The following is a 15,583-nucleotide window of genomic DNA, read 5'->3' on the forward strand; positions in this document are numbered from 1 at the left end:
ACCTGTGTCTAACATGCGTCTCCAACTGCGTCCTGCTGACCACTTGTGATCAGATTTCGTTACTCTGAAGAAGAAGAAGATTTCGTTTCTGTCTACGTCACTTCCGCTACAAGGTCAAAGGGCCTCAGTCAAGCGCCAGATTTGCCGACTAGCTGTGAAAACAGTAGCTAATGTTTGAAGATGCTTCAAGCGCTAACATACATGTACGGACTATTCCAGCTGTTGAGACTGACAGGACTGATTCTTCTGCCCAAATGGAGATTAGGCATCTCGTTTCACTTGCTCTCCAACCACATACACTCTCCTCTCTCCGTTTTTTTCCCCAAAAGTTGGCACGCTTTTACCAAAACAACCACCACATCCTGCATTGATGACGTATTTTCCTGTTACGTCCTCGTCGGGGACGCATCAGGACGCATTAGCGTTCACACTACGAAAGATGTGTGGTCAAATGCGTCCCAGACCAGCTCGGCAAGTGGTTTGAGTAACCGGTTCACAAAACGTTTTGGTGGTCGTTTACGCTTGTATTTAGCGCTGTCCACTTGTGATCCGATCGCAAAAAACACATTTTAAAACCAAGTGTAAACGGGGTGACAGAGACTCTAAGCAATACAGAGATAACCTACATGATGAATGACCTCCTGAGACACAATAGATTTGATGGGTAATGTAGGTCCCGGAAGTCTAGGATGAAGCGACATTATGCTGCCCACGTGCACACTCGCGCGCGCAAGAGAAGGTGACCAGACTGGACCTCAAACCTCCGACCCTCCCCCAGAGCCATACGCGTTATTACACACAAACAAATCGCTCTCTCCTCCTGACAAGATGAGGAGAGGAGCGTTTTCCCTGACGAAACATCTGCTGCTATACATGATGAGTATTCTAATCAGCAGGAACAAATTAAAACAGCCGACCACACGCACGTCCACACGCACGGGCTCAGACAGAGGCACAGGCGTTGTTCCTTGAGACGCTCTGTTTACGTCACGGTGCTCTATGTGGACTTAGTGGGTCACAAGTTCAGGTTTCACCGTTTTATTTTATTTTTTCAAAAATTGAAATGTAAAAGTGTGGGGCGTCCGGGTGGCGTGGCGGTCTATTCCGTTGCCTACCAACACGGGGATCACCGGTTCGAATCCCCGTGTTACCCCCGGCTTGGTCGGTCGTCCCTACAAACACGATTGGCCGTGTCTGCGGGTGGGAAGCCGGGTGGGGGTATATGTCCTGGTCGCTGCACTAGCGCCTCCTCTGGCGGGGCGGGGCCCAGAGCACCGAGAGAAAGCTCACTACAGACACGGGGAGAACATGCAAACTCCACACAGAGGGCGACCTGGGATGACCCCCAACCCAGGACGTTCTTGCTGTGAGGTGACAGCGCCAACCGCTGGACCACGTGCCGCCTGTGAGATGATCTGAAAGAACATATAAATGTCAATTAAGTACCGTACCGATAAGACACTATCGATAAGCGTAGTGGTATCGATAAAATTCAAACGATACCCATTCCTATCAGACATACATGAGGCTTGAACCCTCATGTGTCCGTTCCACGATGCTGCGCCATAAGCATGCATTAGCAGGTACGCTAATAAGCGCAACAGAAGGGTAGCGCGCGGAGGAGCGGAGAGGAGGGCTCGCTCTGTATGTATCGACCGATCTGATCAGAGAGGGGAGGGGGACGAGAGGAGCTCTTCTCTGTATCACCCCATCTCATCTCTCGTTACCAGCCTACTGATTTCCTCGCTCCTGCGTTCCCTCTCTCACTGCGTGCTAAGCTGCACTCGTCCTCTCCAAAATGGGTAGAGGTGAACTTTTTAAAGCGGGGAACCATCAGAGAGTTCTGCAGGAGCACAAAAAGAGACAGAATGACAGGTTGAGAGATGGACAGACAAACAGACAGCCCACTGGAGATATGACGGAGCCAAAGACTGACGGACAAAAAGTTTCCAAGTCGTGGAAAAAGAGCGAGAGGGATGAGGATAAAATTACAGAAACGGGCTCCCAGACAGGAACAGAGAAGAAGAAAAAAGGGCCACGCGGAACGACGTAAAGAAAAAGAAATGGAAACTTAAAACCTTTTTACACCATCATTAGCGTGTATAAGCGGGTTTTTTAAACACGGGTAAACCCGCTAAAAATAGGCAATATACTCCTTTCACAGTGTCAGCAGACCCGGGTCTGACTGACGAGTTTGTTTTGGGGGGGGGGTTGGACCCCCTCCCCCTTTTTTTCTCCCCAATTGTACGTGGCCAATTACCCTACTTTCCACATCCGGCTTCCCACCCGCAGACACGGCCAACTGTAGAGACGCCCGACCAAGCCGGAGGTAACCAGCAGACGAGTTTGCCTTTCTTTCTTTTTCTTCTGTAGCGTCATCGTTGACGTCATAACGTTCGTGATGTCACTAACGCGCCGGAAAACAGGAAAGTAAACCATGGAGTAAACAGTAGAACGCAGCATGGAGGCCACAGAGAGATGGTGGTTAACGTTATTTTTTTCTCAGAATCGAAGGAGAAATAATGAAAACGGATGGGCGTAACCCTAGCCTGTCATACTGTTGAGGTATCAAGGACACTTCCGTGTTTTTATGTTGAGAAATGTTAAAGATGTCTTTAAAATCCACAGGTCGATATGCGACGGATCCTGTCCGGCCTGCCCACCGGACTGATACAATTAAAATAAAGAAATAAAAATAAGGACAAAATGTCGTGATTAACTGTTAGGGTTAGGGTTAGTTTCAATAGCGGAAGGCTATGTTAGCCTACCCATGATCCTCAGCAAGTTTGAAAGTCTTGCTGAGTGTCATGAAAAAAATGGAAAATTCGTGTCCATGTACACAAATCAGTCGTGACTATTTCACGAACTGCTGTGAGACTGGGCTGACACACCACACACACACACACACACACACACACACACACACACACACACACACACACACACACACACACACACACACACACACACACACACACACACACACACAGAGGCCCAGTCACAATGTGTCTGACCACAGAGAGGAAGTGGGAAATAGATGAGATGAAAGAGGAGGGAACTGGCAGAGAGGAAGTACAGAGAAGTGTATCTGGCCACGAGCTGCTGCCCTCTCCGCTGATGGCTTAATGCCGTTAAAGATGTCAATTAAACTGCACTCATCTACCAATAAAGCCAAAGGTCTGAGCAAGGAAATGAGTGATGGGGGGGGGGGCAAAAATGGCCTGTTATGATCTATATTTGCAGAGTGCGTGCCAGAGCTTCACAGGGCCCTGGTTTCCCCTGAGGGGGGCAAGAACAAAACCGTATAATGACAGCAAAGGCCGAAACATAGGCAGTGTCATTGTATGATAATCTGTATCATATCATTAAATGAAGGAGTCCAGTTCAGTGATGGTCTTTTTGCTTATACATAAACCAGGTCCCAAGCCAAACGACTCTTTATAAGGTCTTCTGTTCTGCTAGAGAGCTCTCTGAGCTGAACCAAACCCCAGCAGAAAATAACCCTTAGATACTACGTATATCCGGAGAGCCATTAGACTAATCCTATGTGGCTACTGACGCTCCTGGATGCTAATCTTCCTTTAGCTGACTAGCTGTATTACTAACTGTTTATGGCTTTATCTTCCATTATCAAGGGCGCACAATTTGTGACCCGATGAACGCTGTACAGGGGCATGTGTTCAAATATGTGTGTGTGTGTGTGTGTGTGAGAGAGAGAGAGAGAGAGAGAGAGAGAGAGAGAACGTGTGTGTGTATGTGTGTGAGAAAGAACGTGTGTATGTGTGTGATAAAGAAGTGTGTGTGTGTGTGTGTGTGTGTGCGTGTGTGAGAAAGAACGTGTGTATGTGTGTGTGTGTGTGTGTGAGAGAGAGTTCATATGTGTGAGGCTGGTCCTGTGAGGTTAGTACGGGGTAGGATTACGCCCACTACACAGGGAATTAGAGAAAGTAGATCAGATGGTCGTTTCAGGGCCTGTCTGTCTACCTCTGTTCATATGTATGCATTTGTGTGTCTGGGTCTGTGTCAAGATGCAAACCTGAGCCTCCCCGTCCAGGCAGAAATAGCAGGTAAGGCCCGCGGGCATTAGGTTATTGAGTAAGCTGGGAACATTATGCAAGTCATTACAGTGATTAGTGATTAGCGACGTGCTTACCCTGTGCTTGTCGCTAAGATTATGGTGCCATTAATCGCTGGTGAAAGATGAACTGAGGATGAACCGAAGGATGCATTCAGCATGCCCACCAGGCACGCAATCATGGCCTGCTGAACTCTCCCTCGGCCTGGGGACACGAGGTCACCGGAGGTGAGGAGTGTGTGTGTCTGTGCGCGCATGTGTGTGTGTGTGTGTGTGTGTGTGTGTGTGTGTGTGTGTGTGTGTAAGTGTGTGTGTGTTTCTGCTGGGGATTGACACACTCTCCAAATATTTAATTTTCTATTTCCTCTCTCTCTCTTTCTCTCTCTCACACTCTCTCTCTCTCTGTGGGCCGCATCAGCTGACATGGCCATCCCTCGCGTCACTCTTTGTCACCATCTGTGATGGTCTGGTCTGGATAGCCGATCCGCTCCGTTCAGCTCATTACCCTGCCAAGTCTGCCTCAGGCCAGGTGTACTGAATGTGCGTTTATGTGCATCTGTGTGTGTGTGTGTGTGTGTGTGCGTATAAGTGTATTTGAATTTGGTGCATGTCTACGTGGTGAAGTTGGTTCCATGAACCATATGATGCAGCACTTTTGTTTCTTCTAAAACAAGGATGAGGGGAGATGACTAAAAAAAAAAGAAAAAAGCACACAACAACCAAGCTCCTCAGACCTCGACTGGTTCTCATCTCTCCTCTCATCCATCTTTCGTTCACAGACCGCCCCGATTGTAAATTATTTCAAATAAGGTCTATTAATAAGGTAACCACTTCCTGCAAGCTTTTATTCTGTAATACCCTGTTGTTGCGTTATGGGGCTTTTATTTTGCCGCTTTTCCGGCAGATCAGAGATCGTACATCCGAGTTGTAAGTTGACGTAAATACGCTTGTAAGGGAGGTGTAATATTTGCTAGTAATATTTGATTTGCTAATGTCCCTTACGGCTTTCCGTAGCGCCACAACAAAGTCACGTGATGTACGTAACAACGTCAGTCGGAATCCGGTCGGTGAATAAACACCCAGCACGAGAGAAGTCGTCCTTGCTTTATTAATGTTATAAGTTAACATAGCCAGAGGGCACAGATCATTACATGGTGTCAGAGTAGCGGAGTTTAAATACCCAATATGGATTCGTACGGCGTTCCAGCTCCACGGATGGACTGGGAATCGGCGAACTTACCTGAAGCATGGAGACGATTTCGACAAACAACGGAGCTAATGTTCACGGGCCCCCTGCGCGGGAAGAATGAAGAGGAGAAATGCAGCTACCTCCTGCTCTGGATAGGGGAAAAAGGGCGCGATGTGCACAACACTTGGACACTCAGCGGAGAACAAGCCAAGAAGCTAGAAACGTACTACGATAAGTACACTGAGTACATCACCCCCAAAGCAAACCCGATTTATGCCAGATATAAATTTCATGAAAAGATGCAGGGAGAGAGTGAATCCTTCGAACGATTTGTAACTGAGCTAAAGCTCCTAGTCAAAGACTGTGGCTACCCAAATGCCGACGAGATGGTCAGGGACCGCATCGTGTTTGCCACCAACTCACCCAGAGTGAGAGAAAAGCTACTTAGCCAGGGAGCTGAGCTAACGCTAGAAAAGGCCATAGATGTAGCCCGCTCACACGAGCTAGCAAAGCAACAGCTAAAGTCTATGGGCCAGGGCAGCACACATGAAACGGTGCACGCAATAGGCAGAAAGACTTACAAACCGAACGCACCCAAAGCAGCTAACGCTAACTTCAGACAAAGGGAGGGTAACGTTAGCACCGCCGCTAGGGCGTGTAGCTATTGTGGAGGGCTACACGGCGCTAAAGCCACTTGCCCAGCTAAGGGTAAACAATGCATTAAATGCAAGAAGCTCAATCATTTTGCTAAAGTATGCAAGTCTAGCTCCCAGGGACAGACAAAGTACTACCGCGGCACAGTACATGCCGTCGGAGAGAACCCAGAAGAGTACACCACTGACAGAGAGCAGGAAGAACTGTACTTCGACAACATTACAGTGGAGAGCACCGCTGTGGGAGAACAGACAGAGCTGTACATAGACTGCATCTCAATAGAGAACAACGGAAAAAGCAACGAGCAGGCTTACGTAGAGGTTGGAATTGGCACACCTCCACAGAAGGTAAAGTTTAAACTAGACACTGGGGCACAGGCCAATACTATTCCCACCAACCTGTTCCAGGCGCTGTTCAAAAATGTGACACTGAAACCAGCAATACACAGACTCACTGAATATGGAGGAGGCGCGCTGAGCGTGAAAGGCACATGCAAACTCAAATGTAAGTACAGAGACAATGCAATTATGCTGGACTTTTACGTCATTGACACAAACGCCCCACCAGTCATGGCAATGAAAACATGCCGTGACCTAAACTTGGTAATAATAGTGATGGCTGTGAGCGAGGAAAACAATGTCACATCACAGAGCATAATGGATGAGTATGCAGATGTTTTCCAAGGAATAGGAGAGTTCCCAGGCGAGTGCACCTTCCGCGTCACACCAGATGCAACGCCGGTCGTCTGCCCGCCACGCAGAATCCCCATCGCCCTACGCAGCAAACTGAGGGACGAGCTTGACAGCATGGAGAAAGGCGGCATAATCTGTAAGGTAACAGAACCCACAGAATGGGTGAACGCACTCGTCGTTGTTGAGAAGCCAAAGACAGGCAAACTTAGAGTGTGTTTAGACCCCAGAGCTCTTAACAAAGTGATACAACGACCTCACTACCCCCTCCCCACGCTGGAGGACGCCACCACAAAGCTTGCTGGAGCTGAGTACTTTAGCGTGTTAGACGCGCGGTCAGGCTATTGGGCCATCAAACTGAGCACTGAATCCTCAATGTTGACGACATTTAACACAGTGTTTGGCAGGTATCGTTTCCTCAGACTGCCATTCGGAATCGTGTCCGCTCAAGACGAGTTCCAGAGACGCGTGGATGAAACATATGAAGGATTGGACGGTGTGACGGCCATAGTGGACGATATACTAGTGTTCGGCAAGACTAAAGAGGAACATGACCAGCGTCTCAGAGCGATGCTGAAGCGCACAAGGGAGCGAGGGGTGCGGCTCAACCCCGACAAGTGTCACATATGCGTGTCCGAGGTAAGCTACTTTGGCCACACGCTCTCACACGAAGGCATCAAACCAGACCCACACAAGGTGAAGGCGGTCAAGGACATGCAACCCCCACAGAACAAAGCAGAGCTGGAGACAGTCCTCGGCATGATCAACTACCTCGCCAGATTTGCTCCACACCTCTCACAGATAAACTCACCCCTCAGACAGCTTCTGAAACAGGACAGTGAGTTTGTGTGGGATGCAGTCCACGACAAGGCGTTCCAAGAGATGAAGAATCTCATTACACAGCACCCAGGTCCAGTACTCTCATATTTCGACCCGCAGAAAGAGCTGCGACTCCAAGTGGATGCATCCAAAAGTGGCCTTGGGGCTGTCATGCTCCAAGATGGCAAACCAATTGCCTATGCGTCCAAGTCACTCAACAGCACTGAAGAAAACTACGCACAGATAGAGAAGGAGCTCTACGCTGTGGTCTTCGGCTGCAAGAGGTTCCACGAGTACATGTATGGACGAAAAGTGATTGTGGAGTCAGACCACAAGCCTCTGGAGGCAATACTAAAAAAGCCACTGGCAGCAGCACCACCCCGGCTGCAACGGATGATCCTGGCGCTCCAAAAATACGACATCCAAATCATCCACCGCCCCGGTAAGGACATACCGGTGGCCGACACACTGTCACGCAAGTCAATAGAACACCACGACAGTGACCTACAGGAAGGGATGGAGGCCCAAGTGCACACAGTCCTCAGCAACATCCCTGTGAGCGACACAAGACTCACAGAAATCAAGCAGGAAACAGCGCAAGATCCACAGCTCACCGCACTCAGACGAGCCACACTCACTGGCTGGCCAGACACAAAGAAAAAGTGCCCGCCCAGCATCCAGGAATACTGGAACCACAGAGCAGAAATCTCAGAAATGGACGGTATCCTGTTCAAAGGTGAGAGAATCATTGTCCCCCAAAAGCTTCGCAAGGACATGATACAGCGCATCCATGCCAGCCACCTTGGCGTGGAAAAAAGCAAATGCCGAGCAAGAGACTTACTGTTCTGGCCTGGCATGGGGAAACAGATCGAGGATGCGGTAGCAGACTGCAGCATATGCCAAGAACGGCGCAGCGCAAATGCAAAGGAACCAATGATGTCACACGCCATACCCGAGCGGCCGTGGCAAGTGATAGGCACAGACCTATTCACATGGAACTCACAGGACTTCATAGTCACTGTGGACTACTACTCCAGATTCTTCGAGCTAGAAAGACTTTACAGCTGCACCTCATCTGCCGTCATCATGAAGCTGAAAGCAGCAATGGCTCGACACGGAATCCCCGAGACTATCATCAGCGACAACGGTCCGTGCTACAGCTCTGGTGAGTTCCGCAACTTCTCACAGACATGGGGTTTCTCACACACCACCACAAGCCCCCACTACCCACAGAGCAACGGCCTCTCCGAGAAGACTGTCCAGACGGCCAAACGCATCCTGGACAAAGCCAAAGCTGAGAACAAAGACCCCTACATGAGCTTACTGGAGTATCGCAACACACCGGTGGACAACCTGAAATCACCGGCACAGCTACTGATGAGTCGGAGGCTGCGGTCCATTCTCCCATCAACAGCAAAACACCTGCAGCCACAGATCGCCAGTCAGGAGGATGTTCACAAAAGGAGAGAGGTATGTCAACAGCGCCAGCAGGCATACTACAACCGAACAGCCAAACCTCTGCCCCACCTGCCCGCAGGCACACCAATCCGCTTCCGGCAGGAGGATGGATCCTGGAGACCTGCAACTGTGGAAAGACCAGCGAACACAGACAGGAGCTACCACATCCAAACCAAAGAAGGTCAGATCTACCAACGCAACCGTCAACACCTGCGACAAAGCAGAGTGAACACTCACACTACGCACACACACACTTCACAGCAGACTGTTACCAGCGCTAACAACAACACACAAGCCCATCAGCAAGAGCATGCTGAACCTCCAGACACGAACAATCAGCGACAACCAGACACACAGCCTGGTTACACCACGAGGTCAGGTCGCACGATCAAACCAAGACAAATCCTTGACTTATGAATGTTAAAAAAAGAGAATTTTACACCAACCTGTACTATACCTGCTATGTTTTGAAAAGAAATATTTACAGCGTTCACTTACCTTGTGTACCTACCTGCTGTTTGCAGTTACCAGTAATGAAATGAAAAAAAAGATGAAATGTTATTACGGTGTCACATTTAGACAGTGAAGGAAATGTTTTACACTACTTTGTTGCAGTCCAGTTATATAAGAGTTCCACTTTCATATTCTTTCTTATTAAGATTGTATTCGCTTATAAACGTGCTCAACGTGGTCTGTATCTCTGCAGAGAAAGCAGCACTTTTCAGAAAAAGGGAGATGTAATATTTGCTAGTAATATTTGATTTGCTAATGTCCCTTACGGCTTTCCGTAGCGCCACAACAAAGTCACGTGATGTACGTAACAACGTCAGTCGGAATCCGGTCGGTGAATAAACACCCAGCACGAGAGAAGTCGTCCTTGCTTTATTAATGTTATAAGTTAACATAGCCAGAGGGCACAGATCATTACAGGAGGTAATACGATGCTGTTCTGAAATGTAAAGCTTTTATGGTTTGAAAATTAAGTGCCTGGCTGGAATGGGAACAAGATATTGTGAGATTTAATTTGTTTATGACTACGCGCAGTTACATGTGATTTGGTTGATTCAACATTGAAGTACTTTTACATGTGTTGCTCGCTATCTTAACACTCATGCTAACGTTAGCTCCCGCCAGTAAGGTTAAATAAATGGTTGTAATGCCACAGTAATGCTAGCCTTCCAGCTTTTCATGTGTTTGCCACAAGTTATAAGTCAGGAAACATTTTGATTAATGCTCACATGTATGGTTAATATGGCGCACAGGTAATGGTGTTATGTTTGCAAAAGCTCATTTTATGTTATTTGTCTGTTCTTTAGCTCTTACAGTGTTTCATGAGGAAAAAGTGTAATGAAAGGAAAAGTAAATCCATCCTTTATCTAAACCGCCTATCCTGCTCTCAGGGTCACGGGGATGCTGGAGCCTATCCCAGCAGTCATTAGGCGGAAGGGGGGGAGACAACATGGACAGGCCGCCAGGCCATCACAGGGCAGGAAGTATACGGAGTATGGCTGAACACAAATAAAGGCTTCTGGAAACATCAGTACGCTTCGCCATTGTCTGGCTGGGTTTCATTATACCGACTGTGATCCTCGGCTGCTCGCCGTCCGCTGTCCGCTCTGGTGTGAGAGCGAGGCCCCACGTTACAGCCGTGGACGTCTCAGTAGCCAAGGTCTGTTCACAATAGGGTTGCCAACCGTCCCTTAAAATAAGGAATCGTTCCTTAATATATATACTATATATATGTGTGTGTGAGTGTATAGACGAAAAATGCAACTAAATAAATAAATAAATAAAAATTCTGACACGCTAGACTTGTCGAGTCGGGGTCGTGAGGCGTCTGACACCGGTCTTGGATTGTGTCACATTTGTCGTTCCCGACGTTCATATTCGGGCCCGGCACTGAACGATGGTCGGCAGCGACGCAATCGGGTCAAAATCGGCCTGAATTCGTGTCGTTTGAGCCGGGTATAAGATAATACGCGTCGTCGCCCTACGAGTTTCCTATTGGGTGTGTAGAGCTTCATACAGATGCATCTTATTTTATTTTATTTTGTTTTGTTGTAAAAATCTTGTCATGGGTTTTTTTCGTGCGAAAAATTCGGACTTGTTGTGAGCAGACCTTCAAACCAGGAATTGAGGCCACATCCAGCTTCATCGGGAGAAATTGGAAACTGGCGTTCATCACGTCAGAAAAATCTGCGGAAAGTTTTCTGTCCACAGTAGCGTTTTCAGGTCGTTTTTGAAAAGTTTGCCGTCCGTATTGAAATGCCAAATAGAAAACCCTCCACTGGGCATGCGCATGCAACTTGAGCTGGCAGCTTCACGCCAGCATTTTTCACAAGCGCTTTTCACCGACAGTACAATGTGAGACTGTTTTGTTGAAATTTGGAGAGATACGTTTTGGTGATCGAAAATCCCAGCCAAGTGTGGATGGAAGGCTAAAAAGGAGGGGGAAAAATACAGGTTTTGAAGTTTATCCCTCTGTGTGGACATAGCATGAGTCTCATCTGCAGGTCCTGTCAATGACACCCTGTCCACCCCCCACCCCCACCCCCATCTGATCAATCAAAAGCAATCAAATCAACCCTCAAATCAAATGAAATCAAATGTGTTATACTTGACTGTCGCACATTTGTGACAACAACAATGAGTCTACAGTACTCTCTTGCCAATAAAGAACACAGTTTAAGAATCAGGAACTACCTGAGATGATTCACTCTTTGCCAGTTGCTCTTTTACTATCTGTTTCTTCTTTTTTTTCTTTTTCATTCTCTGTCTGTTTCATCTTACTCATCTTATCGGTCAGGCGTGGAGCTCACTCAGCCACCAGTCTGCCTCTGTGTCCTTGACATTTTTAGGCATTGTCCCTTTTTTTCATTAGCTTTGGCTTTTATTGAATCTTCTTTTTTTAACTGCGATATTTAACTTGGGTAGGCAATTTTATTGAGAGCAGATTAAATTAAAAATACAGTGAACGCATGCATATTTAGAGCAAGTGTCTCCAGCTGGCTGCCCCTCCTGCCACAATAACCATTCAGTGGATTTGATACGTTATCAGGTTTTGCTGCCGTTATCATGCTGGCTGGCATGGACAATCAAAGGTTGCACAGTGAGGTGAAAGAGAAGGTGACTCAGCTCACCTCTTTCTTAAAGACAGAAAGGAAACAGCATGCAGTAAATATTGTGTTTAAAACTGTATTACTTACAAAAACAAAAAAACACGGACTATTGTGAAAATGGGTCAAGGGGTGGACTATATTAGGCAGCAAGTGAACAGTCAGTTCTTGAAGTTGATGTGTTGGAATCAGGAGAAATGGTTATGTATAAGGATCTGAGTGGTTTTGTGATGGCTAGACAACTGGGTCAGAGCATCTCTAAAACAGCAGGTCTTGTGGAGTGTTCCTGGTATGCAGTGGTCAGTACCTACCAAAAGTTTCCAAGGAAGGAAAACCAGTGAACTGGCGATGGGGTCATGGGCACCCAAGGCTCATTGATGCGTGTGGGGAGCGAAGGCTAGCCCATCTGGTCCGATCCCACAGAAGAGCTACTGTGCTTCAAATAGCTGAAAAAGTTAATGCTGGCTGTGATAGACAGGTGTCAGAACGCAGTGCTTCACAGCTTGCTGCATATGGAGCTGCGTAACTGCAGACCAGTCAGGGTGCCCATGATGACCGGATCATGGAGCATTGGAAGAAGGTGGCCTGGTCTGATGAATCACATTTTATTTTTTTAACTTCATTTATTTTTTCTACTTTATTAATTAATCCCCATGGGGCATTTATTTCTCTGCATTTAACCCATCCTATCTGTGTAGCTAGGAGCAGTGAGCAGCCACCGTCCAGCGTCTGGGGAGCACGTTTTCTTTTAGACCAGGGATAGGCAACATGGTCCAGAAAGGTCCGGTGAGGGTCCAGGTGTTTGTTCCAACCAAGGAGTTACACACCTGAGTCTACAAATCAAGGTCCTTAGCAAATACTATTGGTTTGACTGGAATCAGGTGTGTAACTGCTTGGTTGGCACAAGACTATTGGTTGATCTATAGAATCAGGTGTGTAACTGCTTGGTTGGAACAAAGACCTGCACCCACACCGGACCTTTCTGGACCATGTTGCCTATCCCTGTTTTAGATCATATAGACAGCTGGGTGTATGTGCATCATTTACCTGGGGAAGAGATGGCACCAGGGTGAACTATGGGAAGAAGGCAAGCAGGCGGAGGCAGTGTGATGCTCTGGGCAATGTTCTGCTGGGAAACCTTGGGCCCTGACGTTCATGTGGATGTTACTTTGACCCGTAGCACCTACCTAAATATTGTTACAGACCAAGTACACCCCTGCATGGCAACAGTGTTCCCTGATGGCAGTGGCCTCGGGTGGTTTTAATGTTTTGGCTGATCGGTGTACGTTTACATAAAAGACGGACACATGTAGGCAACATATGCGCACATGAAGTGATCATAAGTTGTACGCAGTTAGAAAAACTATGTCCCCGCCAATTCCCCTATGCTGTTACGGTCGTCTAAAACGTACTTGTCTATATATTGCATGTCTTGGTGTGTGTTACTGACATGATGATCCAGCCACACAACCAAAGCACCTGCTGAGGTTCGAGCTTATGTGTGCATGGGAGAATCCCTCTCTGCACTCGCTCAGCTTGAATGTGTGGCCTGAGCAAAGCTCTGGATCGGGGAAGTTGTATAGCTTAACTTCCTGCTGCTCCACTTTCCAGCTGACCTATTCGTCACACAGGAACTGCACTGCAGCGCCTCGGATCCAGAGTGGAAACAGGGTGGACTGCAATGGCTACCAAGATGGCTTTTGGATGATGAAGTAGTCTGGTCTGCGATAACAACATGATCTAAGCACAAACTTATCGAGGCACTCCTATCTGGTCTAGAACCCTCCGACCATTCCTCTTCTGCTGGATGGAGAGAGGAGTAGAGGGGCATTGCCACCTGTCTGGTTCTGCTAACGATGGAGTTGTCTGCTTTCTGCTGTAGCAGGTGGCCATCTATGATGTGTAGTGTCATCTGTATTGTGTAGTGTCATCTATAGTGTGTAGTGTCATCTACAGTGTGTAGTGTCATCTATAGTGTGTATTGTCATCTATAGTGTGTGGTGTCACAGTATCGTTGTGACACTACCGGGCTTACGGACAGCGGTGTCAGTGTGACACTATGCAGGCTGTGTCGTGAAGAATGTCACCTTCAAATGCACGGAGCCCCGGGGCTCAGCAACACAGTGCAGGGCCAACGCTGTGGGGACATAAATAGGACGTCTAGAACGAGTACGCAACAGACCTGCTGAGTTTCAGATGAGGAATTAGCGAGATGCAGAAAAACAGATCTCCAAGCAGATACACGTGGACATCTAACATACAACTTTGCCCCCTTTCAAGTATGACGTGCGTACGCACACACACGTACAAACACCCAGTCTGTTTAGACTCCCATATTCATGTGTGGACGCACGCACGCGCACACACACACACGTACAAACGCCCAATCTGTTTGGACTCCCATATTTATTTGTGCGCGCGCACGCATGCACACACAAACATATACAGAGATGGTCTTAGCAACTTTGAAGCCCTTGGCAACTTCACTCAATGACACCCCACACACACACACACACACACACACACACACACACACATATATGTATATGCTTTTCAAGACACCCAAAGCATATATTCTATTGTGCATGGATGGCTTGGAGCACTTTATTATGAAATGGTCAGCTGCAAATTAATCTGTCTCTCTCTGACAACATTCAAACTTTAGATTAGTTTCTGGGCTTACATTCCACATGTATTTTGGCTCGCTCAAGTGGACGTAGGGGCTTAATTTGGTTACCTTACCTACTTGCATGCTTGACAATGTGATCTAACAGTGCACAGAAGCACAGTGCACTGCAAGCAGCCACAGTAATGGCCTTGCCCCGGGCGCAAGATGGCACGAATTTGACTACTTAGTAATATATCAGCTGAAATAATGATGATAGCTTGTTCTGTTCCACCCTTTTCCAGTTCCTGCCCTAGGCAACTGCCTATATATCACCTATCCCTTTGACCACCACTGTGCAGCACGCGCACGCACGCGCACACAGCAATTTCTTTGAGTGGCCAACAAGGTTTTTCAATTCGATGGAGAATGTGCAAGTAAGAAATTCAGAAAGCAAAACTCTGTGTGTGTGTGTGTGTGTGTGTGTGTGTGTGTGTGTGTGTGTGTGTGTGTGTGTGTGTGTGTGTGTGTGTGTGTGTGTGTGTGTGTTTTTGGATTTTTTTCCCCCCTTTTTTCACCCAATTGTACTTGGCCAATCACCCCACTCTTGCAAGCTGTCCCGGTCGCTGCTCCACCGCCTCTGCCGATCCGGGGAGGGCTGCAGACTACCACATACAGGGCTCGAATTGAGGGGGGGCTGGGGGGGGGTTGGACCTTCCATAACGAACAAGGGACCTCCCATAAGAAAGGAAAAATTAAACTTGGGGGGTGGCCCCCATAGTATTATGGTTGTAATAAGAATAATAGCAATAAATTATCAATTATTTTTGGGCCATATTGTAGCGGTTCTTATTTGGCATGGAGCAGTAAATCTGTGAACCATGCCTGTCTTTATGTTGCACCGGTACCTCTGTTCTGCCTGCGTGGTCACAGTCACATCGGGCTCTCTGGACCGCAAATGCTGACCAATCAGAATCC

General features: G+C 47.6%; 1 protein-coding gene across 2 annotated transcripts in view; it reads right to left on the reverse strand.

Moving 5' to 3' along the window:
* LOC130109519 (leucine-rich repeat-containing protein 52-like) overlaps positions 1-15,583 on the reverse strand; it is a 54,871-nt gene that overhangs the window by 868 nt on the left and 38,420 nt on the right. The window lies entirely within an intron of this gene.

The sequence above is a fragment of the Lampris incognitus genome, chromosome 3 (genome assembly GCF_029633865.1).
Source record: "Lampris incognitus isolate fLamInc1 chromosome 3, fLamInc1.hap2, whole genome shotgun sequence".
Lineage (NCBI taxonomy): Eukaryota > Metazoa > Chordata > Actinopteri > Lampriformes > Lampridae > Lampris > Lampris incognitus.